Source organism: Urocitellus parryii, chromosome 14, assembly GCF_045843805.1.
Source record: "Urocitellus parryii isolate mUroPar1 chromosome 14, mUroPar1.hap1, whole genome shotgun sequence".
NCBI classification, from domain to species: Eukaryota; Metazoa; Chordata; class Mammalia; order Rodentia; family Sciuridae; genus Urocitellus; species Urocitellus parryii.
The window spans coordinates 11,732,278-11,752,074 of record NC_135544.1 but is presented as its reverse complement, the minus strand read 5'-3'; the positions used below and the strand labels follow the sequence as shown (position 1 = coordinate 11,752,074).

General features: G+C 35.9%; 1 pseudogene; it reads right to left on the bottom strand.

The window, feature by feature from the left end:
• Nucleotides 1-1,795: 1,795 nt before the first annotated feature.
• On the bottom strand, nucleotides 1,796-6,543 carry LOC113177342 (transmembrane 9 superfamily member 3-like; annotated as a pseudogene).
• Nucleotides 6,544-19,797: the final 13,254 nt, after the last annotated feature.

The following is a 19,797-nucleotide window of genomic DNA, read 5'->3' as shown; positions in this document are numbered from 1 at the left end:
TACATAATTAAAAATTATATACATGTATTTAAAAACATTTGGATACATTAAAGTAATGTCTCTGTATATTATTATTATAACATTTCCCAATGGTATGAAAATGTCTGAAAAACAAAAATTTAGTCAATGGGTAACTGCTGGACAATTTCTGAGAAGGGAAATAAATAGAACACAGAAGAATTAATAGAGAATTTTTAAAAAAAAGAAAGAAAATTCTCTTTCACTACATCAGACACCTTCATCATCCTGCATATTTTCTCCTATGACTCTTGGAAAGTTTATATATATATATATATATATATATATATATATATATATATATATGAGTGAGAGATAATTTTTTAATATTCATTTTTTAGTTTTCGGTGGACACAACATCTTTATTTTATTTTTTGTGGTGCTGAGGATGGAACCCAGCACCCCCCACGTGCCAGGCGAGCACAGTACCGCTTGAGCCACATCCCCACCCAAATATATATATATATATCAGGAAATTTTATTTGAATATTCTAAAGCAGTAGTGCTTTAGATGTTACTTATGTGTCCCAGTCAGGATCAACAAAATTAAATGTTTCTGAATTACAATTTTAGCTCCTGTAGGAGTTTCAGACAAGAAAACAACCCCACTTCCAAAAGAAATATGACACACACATTTTTAAGAAACCCCAATGTTTCATGCAATGGTAGGCAAGATGTAAAAAGCCACCTAAATTCACACGTCTACACCAATCATCATCAGAAAAAAAAAAATACTCCGTAGTCCCTCTTTACATCCAAATGCATCTGGGAATCTATACCTACATTATATTACTTAATGTTATATACATTTATTACCCACTTCCCTTGCTTTTAATATCTTATGTAAAACCTTCATTCAAACTCAAAAAGGTATAAGACTAACCTGGGTGGGGGGAAGATAATCACTTTAGACGTTCAATTAAAATGTAGCTTATCTAAATCTCAAAATGTTTAATAAAAACAAATTATCTTCTCCATTTAATACTTGACTTCTAACTGTACAGTAAATTACATTGTAGAGAGTACACCTCTATTTTCAGACTGTATCTTCTTTTCTTAGAATTAAGATGTAACTGGACAATTTTAAGATGAATAAATGGGAAGTTGGTTCCACTAAGATGACAGTAGATATATTACATGCAGAAGTTAATATTTTTAATTCTTTCTTTAAATACGGATGCAGTAGAATTAGATGGGAAAAAACCTATAACAGTTCAAAAGAACCCAGATTCAATATATAAAAATGTCTCACAATAGGTCAACGATGACAGTAAAAATAAGAGGAAAAAAGTAATCTTTCTGGAAAGTCATTTTTCAACAAAGGAGAAACACTAAGTGCCAGGAAGATTTCTACTCGTGTAATTTTAGCATCCAAGTTTCCCTCTGTTTATTTTATTGGAACAAATGAGTTAAATAAATTATCTTCCTCTTCACTGAAGAGAGCTGGTCTATTTCATCTTTCATGAACTGTTTTGGGGAAGATTAGCCATGTACTGTGGTAATGCCTACTGCATAAAATCCAAGCTTTTGCTGTGAACAGGTAGAGAAAGCTGTCAGTAGAAACATAGGATCACCGGATATAGATGGTCTTTTAAGCCATCCATGAAAGATACCCCCACAGTACCCAGTGTTAAGCCCAGATCTCTTCTTGTGGTTTTTTGCTGTGCAAATTCCACCCCTATGAAAGAAAAATTGATCCAAAGTTCCAGGTTTTCTTGCATCTCTAGTCAATTTTCACATTAGTATAGATTTTTTTGGACTAAGGCCCTTGTTCCCATTATGTAATTGCTCCACACATTATCACCAAGGCTGTGCTATAAACCACCATATATCCAAAATAAAATGATGTTTGAAATAAGAAATACATCTTCATTTCAAAACAATATTAGTAAAAGGAATACATGTAAACATAGATTGAAGTTCATTCAGCAGAGAGAAAACTTGTCCATTACCATGTATAATCCTATGCATTTAACAAGAAGTATGTGCACACAATGCAACACTGATGGTCACAATGCAAAGTTGACCAGCACCAGCATCATGAAGCCATAGACATAATAGACCTCATATGCCCAGAAAGACGTGAAGATGAAATACATTTCAATAAAGATAGAGCTAAAAGGTAAAATTCCTCCCAGGCAAACAATAACTGCAGGCTCCAAAAAATATTTTTTCTCTGGTATAGGATGAGGTACAGCATTGACAGATGAAGGAAGTTGGGCTGACCTGACAAATTTCAGCCAAGTGTTATACCAATAAGATTAGATGAAGAATAACCAAAAAAAAAAAAAAAAAACAGATGCAAAAGCAGCCACCATTGTTCTAAAAGGAATAGCTCTTGAAGCATGGTAAGAAGTGGCTATAAAATTGATGAAGAAGGCCTGCAACGCACCACAGCTGGGATAACGAATGCCCCAGTGAACATCTGTTTTATCCATCTCCTCTCTCCGTGTCTAGCATAGAGACTTCCTCCAAAATAACCATACCCTGGAGATGTAGCAGCATAGAAAAATATATAAACCTTCTATCAGTGCAACAATAATAACAATGAGAGACACAGCAAATATCTGACATCCAGAACCAATGAGAGAGGAAAATATTGGTGGGTGATTTGATGGTCTTAATACAACTACATGCACCTGCTTCCATCCATATTCAACGCCTAAGTCTCTATCCATGTCATCCATTTCTTCTTCTTTATTGTACTGGGCATAATCTTTCCTTAAGTGTGCATTAAAATCATTGAAACTAAGCCTACCAAGAAGGAGTTAAAATTGAAAACCAGTGAATACTCTGTTGAAATAAGGACAGATCAAGATATTTGTGAAATCGATCTTCAAATTTTACATCTGACTTTTTCCATTTTACTGAATATGACATCTGTATTTTGGTATTGGGAACCAGTTTCACCTTTCCTTCAACAATTCGATTTCCACTAAAACCTATTTCAAGCTGTTTGTAGGTCCAAAGATAACAATCTTCTCCATTTCCATCTGCTTCACCAACAATACTCCACATTGGTAAGTTATCTATGTACATCTGGTACCATTAGTGATTTTTTTTTATTCTTGGTCGTTCAAAACATTACATAGTTCTTAATACATCATATTTCACAGTTTGATTCAAGTGGGTTATGAACTCCCAATTTTACCCCGTATACAGATTGCTGTATCACATCAGTTACCCTTCCATTGATTGACAAATTGCCTTTCTAGTGTCTGATGTATTCTGCTGTCTGTCCTATTCTCTACTATCCCCCCTCCCCTCCCCTCCCCTCCCCTTTTCTCTCTCTACCCCTTCTACTGTAAATCATTTCTTCGATTTGTATTATCTTGTCTTACCCCTCCTTTCCTCTTATATGTCATTTTGTATAACCCTGAGGATCGCCTTCCACTTCCATGCGGTTTCCCTTCTCACTCCCTTTCCCTCCCACCTCTCATCCCTGTTTAATGTAAATCTTCTTCTCAAACTTTCGTCCCTACCCTGTCCTTGTTTACTCCCCTTATATCAAAGGGGTCATTTGGTATTTATTTTTTAAAGATTGACTAGCTTCACTTAGCATAATCTGCTCTAATGCCATCCATTTCCCTCCAAATTCTATGATTTTGTCATTTCTTAATGCAGAGTAATACTCCATTGTGTATAAATGCCACATTTTTTTTTATCCATTCATCTATTGAAGGGCATCTAGGCTGATTCCACAATCTTGCTATCGTGAATTGTGCTGCTATGAACATCGATGTAGCAGTGTCCCTGTAGCATGCTCTTATTAGGTCTTTGGGGAATAGACCGAGAAGGGGAATAGCTGGGTCAAATGGTGGTTCCATTCCCAGCTTTCCAAGAAATCTCCATACTGCTTTCCAAATTGGCTGCACCAATTTGCAGTCCCACCAGCAATGAACAAGAGTGCCCTTTTCCCCGCATCCTCTCCAGCACTTATTGTTGTTAGACTTTCTAATGGCTGCCAATCTTACTGGGGTGAGATGGTATCTTAGGGTAGTTTTGATTTGCATTTCTCTGACTGCTAGCGATGGTGAGCATTTTTTCATGTACTTGTTGATTGATTGTATGTCCTCCTCTGAGAAGTGTCTGTTCAGGTCCTTGGCCCATTTATTGATTGGGTTATTTGTTATCTTATTGTCTAATTTTTTGAGTTCTTTGTATATTCTGGTTATTAGGGCTCTATCTGAAGTGTGTGGAGTAAAGATTTGTTCCCAGGATGTAGGCTCCCTGTTTATCTCTCTTATTGTTTCCTTTGCTGAGAAAAAACTTTTTAGTTTGAGTAAGTCCCATTTGTTGATTCTAGTTGTTAACTTTTGCGCTATGGGTGTCCTATTGAGGAATTTGGAGCCCGATCCCACAGTATGTAGATCATACCCTACTTTTTCTTCTATCAGATGCCGTGTCTCTGATTTAATATCAAGCTCCTTGATCCATTTTGAGTTAACTTTTGTGCATGGCGAGAGATAAGGATTCAGATTCATTTTGAAGCAAATGGATTTCCAGTTTTCCCAGCACCATTTGTTGAAGATGCTATCCTTCCTCCATTGCATGCTTTTAGACCCTTTATCAAATATAAGATAGTTGTAGTTTTGTGGGTTGGTTACTGTGTCCTCTATTCTGTACCATTGGTCCACCCGCCTGTTTTGGTACCAGTACCATGCTGTTTTAGTTACTATTGCTCTGTAGTATAGTTTGAAGTCTGGTATAGCTATACCGCCTGATTCACACTTCCTGCTTAGTATTGTTTTTGCTATTCTGGGTCTTTTATTATTCCATATGAATTTCATGATTCTTTTATCTATTTCTACAAGAAATGCTGCTGGGATTTTGATTGGCATTGCATTAAACTTATAGAGAACTTTTGGTAATATCGCCATCTTGATGATGTTGGTTCTGCCTATCCATGAGCAGGGTATATTTTTCCATCTTCTTAGGTCTTCTTCTATATCTTTCTTTAGGGTTCTGTAATTTTCATTGTATAAATCTTTCACCACTTTTGTTAGGTTGATTCCCAAGTATTTTATTTTTTGGGGGGATATTGTGAATGGAGTAGTTGTCCTCATTTCTGTTTCAGAGGATTTGTCGCTGATATACAGGAATGCCTTTGATTTATGCGTGTTGATCTTATATCCTGCCACTTTGCTGAATTCATAAAGCCCAGGACCGGATGGGTATACAGCAGAGTTTTACAAAACCTTTAAAAAGGAACTAACACCAATACTTTTCAAGCTATTTCAGGAAATAGAAAAAGAGGGAGAACTTCCAAATTCATTCTACGAGGCCAATATCAACCTGATTCCGAAACCAGACAAAGACACTTCAAAGAAGGAAAACTACAGACCAATATCTCTAATGAACCTTGACGCAAAAATCCTCAATAAAATTCTGGCGAATCGGATTCAAATACATATCAAAAAAATTATACATCATGATCAAGTAGGATTCATCCCTGGGATGCAAGGCTGCTTTAATATACGGAAATCAATAAATGTTATTCACCACATCAATAGACTTAAAAATAAGAACCATATGATCATCTCAATAGATGCAGAAAAAGCATTCGACAAAGTACAGCATCCCTTTATGTTCAAAGCTCTAGAAAAATTAGGGATAACAGGATCATACCACAACATTGTAAAAGCAATCTATGATAAGCCACAGGCCAGCATCATTCTGAATGGAGAAAAATTGAAGGCATTCCCTCTAAGATCTGGTACAAGACAGGGATGCCCTCTCTCACCACTTCTGTTCAACATAGTCCTCGAAACACTGGCCAGAGCAATTAGGCAGACGAAAGAAATTAAAGGCATAAAAATAGGAAAAGAAGAACTTAAATTATCACTATTTGCAGATGATATGATTCTATACCTAGCAGACCCAAAAGGGTCTACAAAGAAGCTATTAGAACCATTAGTGATTTTTGATAGCATAAACAAAGGCATCTCTCTTTTCTTTATGGAAATCAATTTCACAGTAAGTGGTTGGCATCACATCATCTTTAAATTTAATATCCAGACCACTAAACTCCAAATCAACTCCTTGAAGTGCTTGTCCCAGAGTTTCATGCTAATGACTGTTAATTTTTTTTGACCCCACACAGATTAGAAGTGAAAAGTACTTATATGTTTCCTGGCGATTTTGGAAGGGCCCAACAGTATTCATCCATAAAACAATTTCTTCTTTATCTTGAAACTGACTTTCCTGCCTTGCTCCAGTCCACCTTTGTGAAAACCATCCGTCCTAAGTGATAGCCACTCCTAGAGTCCTTAACATCCATGCTTTTATGTGAAAATGCAATTAAACCGCCTATCAACTTTAGACCAAATGCAAGAGATTGTTCCAGGGACAGCCCTTCGACTGGGAAATTTTAGGGTCGGAAGTGGCCCAAGGTACAGACCATCTGGATGGAGCCTCTGCTGGGAACCCGTGTTCCTGCTCATCTGCCTGGGCCCTGGGCAGCAGCAGCAGCAGCGACATCGCTGTGGCCTCTGACATGCCAGGAGCGCCCTGCAGTGGCCTCATCCTGGGCGCTCGCTCTGGACCGGCCCATCAACTGCTCCTCCGCCGCCGCTATTTGTGCCAAGGCCCTTTCGCATCCACAGGGAGCGGGCAGACTCATGGACCTGGGCCCAGCAGCTGCCACTGTGGCCTCCACAGTGGTCACTGCTCCTGAGCTGCCTGCCCCCACCCCCTACCAGCCTCTTCCTGTGACTCAGCCAAGTCAGCATTATACAGATTTAAGTGAGTCTTTCAAAAATGCTTATTCCACTTCCCAAAGATAAAAACTCACAAGGACAAGGACATCACTTGTTCTCATCTTGAATCCCCACACACCATGCACAGATCTCTCCAAAGGTGAGTATACTATATATTTTTTGAAAGAATGTATAAATAAATTTCTTTCAAATAGGTGAAATAAGAAGTAAATGAAGAACTAACGAGTTGAGTGGATAACTAGAGGTTAAGAGAGTCAAGGAAGTAAGTTCAAGAATGCTGTAGAGGGAGGGTTGACAAAAGACTAAAGACTGGGCGATGTGCCCTGATTGACAGCCTATTTGGGTCTTAGTGCCCCACAGTGCCCAGGTGCTGATCAAGGATAGGAAGCATCCATCACAAGACCTTAAGGGGACTCTTTCCTCTGATTGTGTAGGTGGCTTCAAGCTATTATTTACTTTGGATTCTAGTTCCATACTGTGTATGCAGTAATTGTGTGACAGGCCAGGTGAGCATTAAACAAAGGCTGTTTTCATTTCTTCAGCTCCCTGTGCAGTTATTTAGCATAACAGACAATAGAGAAAGAAAGCAGACAAACAGACATTTGTAAGCAGATTTTCATAGTGGTCATCAATGTATCATTATTGTAATTCTTCAAATTTCTTGGTATCTTTTAATTTTATATTCAGCAGGAACAAATCTAAGCTTACCTGTCTAACCAGTTGGTGCATAATGATTAATATTGTTATTTTTATTATAATAAAAGACCATCTTAGCTATTATAGCAAGTTATCTTTCTTACAGGGCTATTTTTAAAACAATTTGCAATATAATTTATTCAGGCTACTTTATGTTCACAAAATTTTTTACATACTGTCTACAAGAAGAAATTTCTCTTCTTAATAGGCTTATAAATTTGAGTTTTGATTTTTAAAGAAAAAATCACCAAATTAAGTCAGCCTAATTTATTTAACCAGCTACTTTTACAGAATAAAACATATATGGAATTTATGTCTTCTTTGGCCTTTAATGACTTTCGTTGTAGTACCTTAGTTTTTAGTACCTCCATTACATAATCCTGCAAAAAGGGTCAGTAATTTATGAATATGACAGAAGTGTTAATATTTTTAAAAACTGCATTAAGGAATTTGTTTTCGCCTCTTATTCACTAAACTTTTTTAAAAGTCCTCATGTTTTTAGAAAACATTTATTCACATGCCAGGCTTGATGTTGGGGTGACCAAGATAAAAAATTTGATTTTTATCCCTCAGAATTTCATTTTACATTGGAAATAGAGATGCAGAAACCATGCATTTCTTTACACTGTGATAAGTAATATAATAGAGGTATTCACACAACATATAAAATTGCAAACAAAGACTAGAGGCATGTTATTTAACTTCAAAATTGACTTCATTGGCAAAGATTTTGAAAGGCAATCATAAGAGTTTTTTGTTTGTTTGTTTGAAGAAAAAGATAATAGGAACCAGAGGGTGTGAAAAGTCATTAAGGCTTCAAATAGCAGTTTCTCACTTTTAGTTCTATATAGCATTTATGTAACCATTGATGAGATGCTGTGGCAGACAAATCAGGGCCATAATGACTCTTTATTCTAAGGATAATGTGAACCCACTGGATTTTATTCAGAATTCTTTCTTAGCTTTTCTTTTCTTTTCCTTTCCTCTTTCTTTCTTTACACCACATACTCTTGTTCAACATTCACAAAAAGAATATGGCCTCCTTTAAAAGATTTTGACAATTCTAAATAAACATTATAAAACAATTATAATCACATCAATAACCTTTTCCCAGTTACTCTATAGTGAATATGATTTATTTAATTAAAGATGTCACACTTCTTTTACCCTACTCCTGCCCCAACACTTAAATGAAATTGTTATTTGATTTCTTTGCAGTCACTGTGTAGAAAATAAAAATTGAAGATCAGTGTGGAATGTGGATAGATAATTTTCAGAATAAACTTAGGGGATCTGTTAGGAGGTTATTGTGTACTTCACATAAAAACGATAAATGCCTGAATTTAAGTAGTAGTGGTAAGAGCAGAGAGAACAGGATTGTTCTGGGAGATACTTAAGGAGGTTGGATCAATGGGACTGGGTCAAAGATTGAATGTGGGTTGGAAAAGATAGAAATGTTCAAGTTGACTGCCCAGGTTCTGACTCAGCCTTTTGGGTCGAAAGTGACCATGTTACAGTGTGCTGAAGGGTTAGGTTCAGAAATAAGATAGGAAAGATTCTGAGTGTTCCTGGGAATCTAATGATTCAGAGATGGATGTTGTATAAAGTATATGGACATATTAACTGGAGCTCAAGAGGGAGATCAAATAGGCAAACAGATTTGAAACTCATTGCTGAACAGTCAGTTGTTGAAGTTACAGGATTGGCTAAAATGTTCCAGGACAAAGTTAACTGGGATCATAAGAAAAAAAATGAAGAAAATCCCATATTTTACAGGGAAGAGGAGAAGATAAAACCTGAAGGATACTAAGAGAGAACATCATAGCAATAGGAATTAAGGAAAATTATCAGAATCTTGGGAGATGATAGAGACAATAATTTTAAGATTATTCAAGAAGAAGGAGTCAATGTCAAAAGTGATTAAGAAGTCAAGGGGAATAAACCTATATAATTGTCCACTGAATTTTGGTGTTAAAAAGTCATAATGGCCATCATGAGGTGGCATTTTAAGTTTTTTTTTTTCTTTTAGCACACTGATTTTATTTAGAGAGAGAAAACCGAATGAAAACAAAAGTATTCTGATATCTCAAAAACATTTACTTATTTTTCTAAATGTTCCAGGACCATTTGATCATTTTTAGGAAAAGGAAGAGAAAAGGGCATATTTTATTTGCTGCTTCAATATCATTATTTCAGTCAATTGTTGATGTTAGTAAATCCATATTACGAAAAATGAAAAAACTGTCTTCTTAAATCTCTTTTTTTTCAAGACATTAGCTGCATTTTCTTCATTATGTTAAGGAATAACTCAGAATGTTATTTTCTAACATATTGTTAACAATTCTAGATTCATGGTACAGGGGTTGTAGTTTGAAGTTTTACATCAAACTATTAATTAGTTTTAAAGCAACAACAACCAAACCTTGTAGCATCTCTTATGAATGGGGTCCATGTGATTCACCAAATTAATCAGCAAATTAAAAGCATCAAGGAAAATTTATTCCCACAGTGAGATTTTGCTCTTTATTCAGGCCTTCCAGTTTAACTTCTAAGTATGGGAGACAACATATACAAAGTTCAAATCTGGTGTCAATGAAGACAGGAAAGAGGAAGAAAATATAAAGTTTCCCCTCTATTCCCTAACAATATCTTGTAAACAACAGGTCAACAAGTATTTCAAAGTAATGTGAACACAAAGTTCAAAATAGCCTTGGGCAATACAGGAGAGCAGAGAAAGCACTCAACTGTATTCCAAGGACAAAAATAAGATGAGAAGGTACAGGTGAAAAAAACTGGCAGCAGGAAAAACATTTTGGAATTAGGAAGGAAAGAGATGCTTCCCAGGATTTACCCACTTTCTGAAACAAGATTGTGGTTATGATTCCTAGATAATGTAGCATTTACAACATGGATGGCTAGTAACTCTGGAGATGTTAAACCAATTATGCATTTAATCCCAGGTCAGTACCCTTATTTCTCAATAAATAATCTCTTCAATTAACTAAAGAAGATTCCAAGAATACATAGCATTTCCTAAGCGAGGGTATCCTTTGTGAATAAATACATGTCTTCTTATTTTTTTTTTGGTCTGTTGTTCACCCAAAGGGCAGAGACAAGAAGGCTAAAATGGGATTCTATTCTCTCAATAAATTTAGCATTGCTATTTGGAGTCTTTAGCCTTCAGAACATCTACAGAGCAATAGAATTATCTAATTCATATCAGGAGGAACAGAAGACTGTTGTCTCTCTAGAATCAGAGAGGCACTCTAGATACTTCAGAAAATTATAAGCACAGAACTTTCCAAAATCTCCTATGAAGCTATATCTGGTAAATGCAATTTACTTTCTAATTGACTTAAAATATTCTCAATTGGGAAATGAATTAGAATGTATATCTAAATATTTCAATAATCTAGCACAATGCATGACTTTAAGACTTGGAAAATCACAGCACATGTCAATATAAGCACATGGACACACACATGATTTGTATATTTGATTTAGGATATGACATAAGGAAATGCAAGATTAAACCCTGACATGGAAAATTTTCAAGTCTTCATGAAATTACATGCAGTTGAAGAGATAGAAAAGGCTTCATGTCTTGCTTGATGTGCATAAATAATTTTTGAAAGAACTGCAAAAAGAACTTTGTAAAAGAGGCATATCGCTGTAGAAAGTTTATTAAACCAATGATAGCCAAAGGTTACCAAAAAAGAAAAAGTAGTTCAATTTCTGTGATCTTCAGAAACATCCTAATAACATAATAATAACATTACTATTACAAATAATAAAACATTATTTCATAAGATTGATTTCCAGTTTTCCAAATGTGAGGGCTGTTGGGAACAAATTAAAAAGCATTGGAAAGTGCATCAAAATCTCTGTTTGGAATGAATAAAATTGACACTAGACATGTTGAGGCAGTTTCTTAGCTCCTGCTTGTGAAACCCTGGCCACATATGAGTGACTCCTTTCTGACACCAGCTCCTATCTCTATTATTCAACCATATTCACAGGTTGCCGCAAACTGCCCGGTCCCGGGCCGGCTGAGTCCCGCTCCTGCTGCCGAACACTGCCTGCGGCACCCCTGCTGAGCGATTCCCTGCTGAGCTGTCAGTGCACGCGGGCTTGCAATCTTGCAACCCGGTTGGGCACAAGAACACAAGCCAGTCAAACTGAGACAAAGTTTTATTTAGAGAGAGGCCGTGTGCGTCCCCTAACAGGTGGGTCCGCCACGTGTGTGTTCTACCTGAGCCGGGGGGGTTTCCCCTTCCCCCGGAACACCCTCCTACCATCCTTTCCCAACCAATGGGAACTCTCCCATTACAAGAGTGACATGAGTAACCTGAGTCCTGAAAATGGGCCCAGCTAGACAGCATGAGTCCAATTACCATATGAATGTGAATTGCTGGCTGGCGGTCATAAAATCCAAAGGTGCCTGTATCAATATTTTTGCTGTGGCTCCTAACAACAGGTTATATGTTAGCTAGAAAATAACCCTTCCCTTGCTCCACCTGATCAAAATGTTACATGTTTTCAGGCTGTTTCTGAAATGTCACCTGCTTCATAAAGCCTTTTCTAAATCTCTTCAACTGAATGTAATCTCTCCTTCCGCTGCCCTTGTAAAGAATCTCACTCCTCACCTTGTGACATCCACTTGTATTACTTGTTCATTGCCCACACTCATTTTTAGCTTCCTAGAATGAACACAGTTTCTTGTTGAGATATGTATTTTTTGTTTCCTTAGACCAATATCAGATAGATGGATAAATGACAACTGATGCTCAAATATTTTATTTTTAATTCAATTAAATTACAGAGAGGAAGAGTAGGCAGGTATAAAAGGATTTTAAAGGATAGACCGAAAACACTTTGGCCAAAATGTTCTTTATCAGAAGTGTGCAAATGGGCCTAAAATAGAAGGCATCCTGCCAGTCTATGGACGGACAAATTCTCTTTTGTCTACACATGTTTTTTGTTTTTCACTCTTATCACCATGGCTTGTTTATTATATGTTTGTCTTACTCATTTGCTTCCTACAGTTGATTTTCACAATGATCATGTGCCAGTTGGCTAGAGCATGAAATTTTTCTTTGTGGAAGTCAAAAGTGGTACAATTACAAGGTCATCTTATGCTGAGGGCCATTGCCAAGTAGGAATGACGCATTGAGATTTCCTTGCCATCGTACCCCATGCTGCTTAGAGGACATTCAATGGGACATTGCATGCATGCTTTAGTAAGATGACCTTGCTCAAAGACCAGGGCAGATCCGGGTTTAGAGCTGATCAGGTTTGAGGAAGTTTCCCACTCCTTGAGTTTAAGGCATTCCCAGTTTAAGACAATAGGGGTTTTAGGGAAGTTGGAGGTTGAAGATTATTGCTGCTGGGATTAGGGTGTTCCTGCTGCTTGTTCCCGTTGAGTTCTCGTGAGATTCAAATAGGATTTGGAAAAAGCCTCGTGGAGTAGGTAAATTGGGTGGAGAGATTTTGGATTTCCCCAGAACCTGTGTGGAGGCCGGTGTGATTTCGGGAATAAAGGATTGCTGTTTGAATCTACAAGGTGTGTGGCGGCTCGTGATTCTGTGCCAAGCCAAGACCTGCCCTCAGCAATCTTATCTCTGCACTTTTAATCAACCATTTAATTCATCCTGATATTTGACTTTTGTGTACTTCCAACTCATGAACATAATTTTACTTCTGACTTTGGATCCCATTTTAGAAATGTCAGCTCTGAGTTTTGAGTCTATTATTCTTCTTGGCTCTCCTCACTCTGACTCTTACAACCCTGGCATGCTCTTTTGTAAGATCCTTTTAAGCATTTTTTTATTGAATTGAATGGAAAGAAGAGCCTGGGAATGGTATTGAAGAGAGTTTTTGTGATTGCTTTTCAGTATTATGTAAGTTTAGAATTTTTTTTGCCATTTAGCTCCTCCCCTGTAGTTTGTCTGATGGCTATTTCTGTGCTAAGTGGTTCTGAAATCTTTGTTAGGGACAGTTCTGTTTCTATAATATCCCTTAAATCAAGTGCAATCTAGAACATTCAAACATGGGATTTTATCTTCTTCAATTACTCATTCACTCCAAATTCCAATATGCATAAGTAAAACTTCACAGAATTAGTTAAAAGTTTTTAAGTGATTAATTTCAAAGTACATGTAAATTTATTTCTGTGGGATATCAAGATTAAAAGAGATGATATTCTAGAAGGTAATATTGTGGTCCTAAAATAAACTTTGGATATTCTGAGATAGTCTATATCATAGCTGTGAAAAAAATTAAAATTATGAATTGAATTAAAAGATTCAAAATATATTAGGAGGAGAAAATTACACACTTAAAAACCATTAAATGAGTGCAGTAGAAAGGATGTGCATAATATTAATTTGTTTTATATTTTGAGTAAGTAAATTAATTTAATTTTGAAATAGTTCTAATCTTATAATTTTGAAATTAATTTCTAAAATTAATTATATTCTCTAAAGTAAGTTTCACTTTTTAAAAATAGTCTGAACTTTGTTTTCTTTAAACATACTCTAAAAATAATCTCACAATTTCCAATTCAAATTGATTGAATTTAGTATGCCATCTAAAGTTTTTTGCAATTCCTGGTAATAATAGGAAAAATCAACTGCTTGTTTATCCAGATTATCAGTACAGTTTGAAAATGCATACAATATTTACTTATGATCTGTTTTTACTGTTGATAAATTTCTGTTTGGAGGAGTGTGGGAGGTAATAATATGTCCTCGCTTTAGGAAAAATAAAAGATAAGAATCTATGCTTATTTAATGCTTATTATGTGCACTGTATAAGTAATCTCACAATTACCTTTTGAAATTTTTGAGGTTCTGAATTTTTCTTTCTTTCTTTTTATTTTGTTTCTTTCTTTCTTTTTTTTAATTTTTTGCATTTTATAGGGTTTGAAAAAAAAAATACCAAGAAGTTAAGTAACTAAGGTGGAAACATTCTAAACAAGTCAAAAGTCAATTACTTATATAAGTTCACAGTTTACCACAACACAAAATAAGCAAAGAAAATGTAGTAAGTTATTATTATTTGATGACATATGATACATACTAGATATTGGCAATTAAAAATAGATAAAAATGCATACATGTTTTTATGTGTATACTTCTTTTTAAAAGTAAGTTAAAAACATGTAAGACCAACTCACAGAATCACATAAAAACAACAAATCACATAAAAATAGAAAAACCTGTTAAAATTTGCTTTAATATTAATTTCAGAGTAATAGATTTCAGGTTATTTTCATTCTGTTATTTACTCTAAATTTCTGACTATGACTATTTCACAAGGTGTTTTCTTTTCTTTCAACCCTCCCATCCCCCACTAGTACTATGGATTGAATCCAGGTACGTCCCCAGCTCTTTTCCTGTTTTATTTTGTTTTGTTAAGACAGGGTACAGGGTCTTGCTAAATTGCTGGGACTACCCACAAGCTTGTAATCCTCCTTCTTTAGCTTCCCAAGTCTCTGGTCTCAGTTTTATTTAACAACAACAGTATCTTTTGCTGGGAAAGTTGCTCAGTAGTAGAACACATGCTTAGCATTTGTGAAGCCCTGAGTTCCATCCCCAGTACTGGAAAAGGAAAGAAGGAAGGAAGAAAAGAAAAAACAATATATTGTTTTAGAATCATAGATACATATACACATAATTGTAAACATAAGAACTCAGACTTAAAACATAAGGTTATATTCTTCTTACTACTATCAAAGATTGACTACCTAAGTCCAAGAAAAGCTTTCAAATACTTTTGTTGGTGTTTGGGTGTCTGTGAGTGAGAGGGAGGGAGGGAGGGAGGGAGGGGGAGAGAGAGAGGAGGGTGGGAAGCACACAAGCACACCTGTCAGAGAGCCTCTATTTACCTTTAGCTATTCTCTGTGTAGACAATCTTCATGATAATTACTTTTTGTGCTAATGGGAAAATTTTTCATAAATTGCATGTAGCAATCCTTTCTTTTGGAGTTCTATTGGTTGTTATTGAAGATTCAGAAGAAAATTTGGAATTACCTTCAGAGCAATTAAAAATTTAGAGTTTCAGGGAAATCTGATTATAGATTCTATTGAAATAGCTGGGCTAGTTGAACTTATGGTGAGTTTTCATATTCAGCATTAGGAGATTTGGCTGTTTCTGTTTAAATGGCAAATTTAGCTAAAGTCCAGGTTAGAGAGTTCCAAGTTAAATCAATGATGCACACAGAGGAACCTGGAAAAAATAAAGTATTCCACTTGAACGGCAGTCTAAGGATAGTAATTAGAGATCACAGGCCCAACCACCAACTAGTAAGATTGTATTACAAAAGACAAAATCAGCAGTAAAAGAAAATAAATCCAGGAGCCCAGGTCAAAGTCGGGTGTAACAAAGGTTAAAAATTAAAACAAATAGCATCAGAGTTTAAGGACAGGTGGTCCAGCAGGAAATGAGTGGTAACGCTAAGTGAGTTGTTGCATGTGGGTGTTGACTCCGATTCTCTTCCTTCCCTGCTTCTCTCTTTCCCTTCCTCCTTTTTCTTCCTTTCTTCAAATTCCTTCCTCCATTTTCTTCCTTTTCCAATAATCATCTCTCCTACATGCACTGTTTAAAGTGTCTATTATAATGATGAATATGTGTGTTCCCTGTCCTCACAGTGTTTTCAGATTATGTACGTTGAGACCACAGGTTAATATTTGTCTTAGTTTAATTTATCTTGAATATTCATCTGCAGTGTTTTGGTTGTTCACAATCTAAAATATGAATGTAATGCTGAACACATGGCCCATGCTGTGAAAAGTTATAGGCTTTGGGGCAGAAACCCCACCCTTGATCTTCAAACTGAAATGAACATTCTATGCAATGTAGTGTCTACAGCTACTGATCCTGTAGAGTTCACTTGTAACAGAGGTGTAAAAGCCTTGGATAATAGCCCCATGTTGACTTGGTGATAAAAGCAGAGAAATTCATGGTGAAACTTCAAGGAAGAGGGATCATTTTCCTTACAAGATAAGTGAGTTCTTGTTATTATAAGAAACACTGGGGTGAAATTTTACAAAACACACTGGCCCACTGCTATAATAGTATGGAGTATGATATCAAATCCAGACTTGGAAAGAATAGGAACATAAGCTTAAACTTTGTTATATTTCAAGTGGAAGTTCATAACAGCTGAATAAAGGGTATGATATTGCCTTTTAGCAAGCTAATTTCTTCCCAATTTTAATAGTGGCCAAAGACCAGTCCTTTTGGATTGTGTGCAGAACACATTTGTAAGAAGCTGTTATAAGTCATCCTTATGTTCAAGGGCAAGGCAACTGCAACACAAGTCTATGTATTAAATCAAAAGTGTCTTTTACAATGTGGGATGGAGAAGCAAATGTTTATAGTAACAGTGTACTAAGTGCTTTATGAAATAGAAAGTTAACTTTGCTACTTTTGTGTTGGACAGGGTTTATGTAAAAGAAAGAATTTTGTAGAGGATACCAAACCATGCAAAACAATTCTCATTTTGGTGTGGACATATGTGCTGTCTGTCTGTTTCTGTGTCAATCTTTCTATCTTAACACCACATTTTAGAAAATATTAACTGTGTACTGAATGTTCCTAATGGATTAGATTTAGAGAGGGCTTGTTGGAGCATTGTAACATTTCTGAGTGTTCAGTTAGAGAACCTGAAATGTGGTGTCACATCTGACACCAGCACAGAAACTAGAAGTAGGTAGTTGGTGTTGATGGATGGTTAGAACTTGGGATCCATCACAAACTTCAAATGGGACCTGGAGAAGTATTGCTGATAAAATGATAGTTAAAGGATATGGCAATATAAATTGGTATAATCTTTTTGGATTGCAAATTATTAATAAAAATTACATATAGCTTAGTACTTTATATATGAACAGGAACTATACTGTTTACACATATAATTTAATAACAATTATTTATGATGTGTCAGGAATTTAAAAGTATTTATTTTCCTTATCTAGTATTTCTATATTTAGGACCATCTACTATGTAATAATCAATATTCACATAAAGAATTATGTAACAAGGTATTTGCTTCAGCATGATTTACATGGCATGAAGTTTGAAACAAATGTCCAACAATGAATACTAAAATTACATAATAGGATATTATACACTCATTGAAATCATGTTTGCAAAGAATACCTAACAAAGTAGAAATATATTCTGCTTGCAATGTTAATTTAAAAAGTGAAATGCAAAAGAGTATATGTAAAACAGCTTAAAATAACTAAACAATAAACAGATACTTTAACAGAAGTAGAGGAAATAGAGCAGAATGTTAACAGTAATTGTAGCTGGGTGATAGGAATTATGAATGATTTTAGTATTTTAGAATGCATTTCCAAGTAATCTACAATAAGCATACATTCAATTTATAATTACAATGATAAGCTTAATTTTTTTTCTGGCTCAATATGATTCCTGGCTTCTCTTCAGGGAGATTTCCTTCACATGGCTCCCTGCCCAACTACCTTGTCAGTCAGACACCCTGCTTTTTGAAAATACAATCTTTGTACTAATTTTTGAATCTTCAGAGTAGAGTGATTTTTTTGTAGACTTAGAAGATTTTATTTTATTCTTCTTAGGAATTCAGCCCCCACCATAGTAAACTATTGATTATGGAACCTCCTTATCTGAATACATTCTGGGATGGAGATGTAAATCATTCCATTCTACCTTCATTTGCCCACTGACACCCTGGCTGACTTTCTGCTTTCCTGAAGGAATTCTGTTAGTACTTTCCAGTAATATATTGAATGCCCCAAATGTCACTTAAAATTTGGGGATGTCCAGGGGGTACATCAAGTGGGCCTCATTTCTCAAAAACTTGGCTCCACCTTACTACAAATATGTCTGTCTCCACTGAGGACTTTTCTGGTAATACAGGCTACCAGAATGTTCTCCTAAGAATCCCTAGGACACCTTGGTAAATTAAAAGTAAGGGGTTTGGGCATTAAAGGAAGTTTCTCTCAGAGACCTTTGTACAGTGTAAGGAACTCAAGAAATAGTTGATGAAGAAAAGAATGTTACCTCTAGTATTTCCAGGCAGATAACCTGACTGTCTGAAAATAAATATATAGTTTTTAATATAGCAATATTTTTCTTAATCAAAATATTAAAGAGTGTTTCAGAGAATAAGTATGATGTGGGTATGACATAAAATACAGAGATCACTTTGATGTAGGAGATTTCATAGGATAAATGTCCTATCTTGTGACAAATATTCAGAGTTAATAAGGAATATTAAGAGGACAGTTTATAGTGTGATATATGTGAACATGGAGGTAATTTTTTTTTTTTTTTTTTTTTTTGCCTAAGGATCCTAAGAGCTAAAATTTTTATGGCCCTGAACTTCTGTTGCACTGTAGTAGGTTGAATAATTCCTGCACCAAATATCAAGTCCTACACTCTGGAATTTTTATATTTTAACCTCATTTGTAAAAAAGGGTCATTTGCAGATGGACTAAATTTTGAGATGAAAATATTACCTCGGATTACCTGGGTGGACTCTAAATATTCTCGCAAGAGTCCTTATCAAATAGAGGCAGAGGGAGATTCCATGCAGACCTACCAACAAGAAGCCAAACAGAAGAGGACACAGTGATCTGATGATAGAGGCAAAAGTTGGAGTGATGAGGTCAAAAGCCAAGATGTGCTGTGAGTCACCAGAGGTGGAAGAAGCGAAGCAGGACACCAGGGACTTGGGGACTGCAGTCTGTGACATGTTGATTTATGACGTCTGGATTTCAGAACTGTAAGGAAATAAATTTCAGTGATTTAAGCAAAGAATTTTGTGGTAGTTTGTTTTATGGCAGCCCTGGCAAGTGGATACAGTGATTAAAATAACCCTTACTTTGGAGAACATCCTTAGTGTGATTGGCTATGATGAAGTCCTTCTAAACAGTGCACTTGTAATTCAATGAGAGGTAAAATCAGTTTTGAGGAGCAGGTCTTCAGAGGTGGCAGGTCAGCAGAACTGAGGTAAGAGCACTTGCTATCATAAGGCCACAGGGGAGGAGAGTGATGGCGGAGCAAGTGAGGGGAGGGGATCCTCCCTAGGTGCCTGTCTCTCTTTCATTCAACATATTCCACTGAACCACCCAGATGAGATGGTTTTCTGGTTACTGTGCTAGGTGGGAAATGGGGCCATAGTCTGTGGTGTTATTTCTCCAAATTCTGCATTACTCTTCAAAATCATATGGATTTTGGTAAACAGGATTTATGGTATAGTTTATCAACATGGAGACCATTACAAAGGAAGTTTCTAGACTAAGTTTTCTAGACCTGAACAACAGTTCTTTTTAAAGGAATGGATTAAATTACTGGTTTGGAAATAAAACAA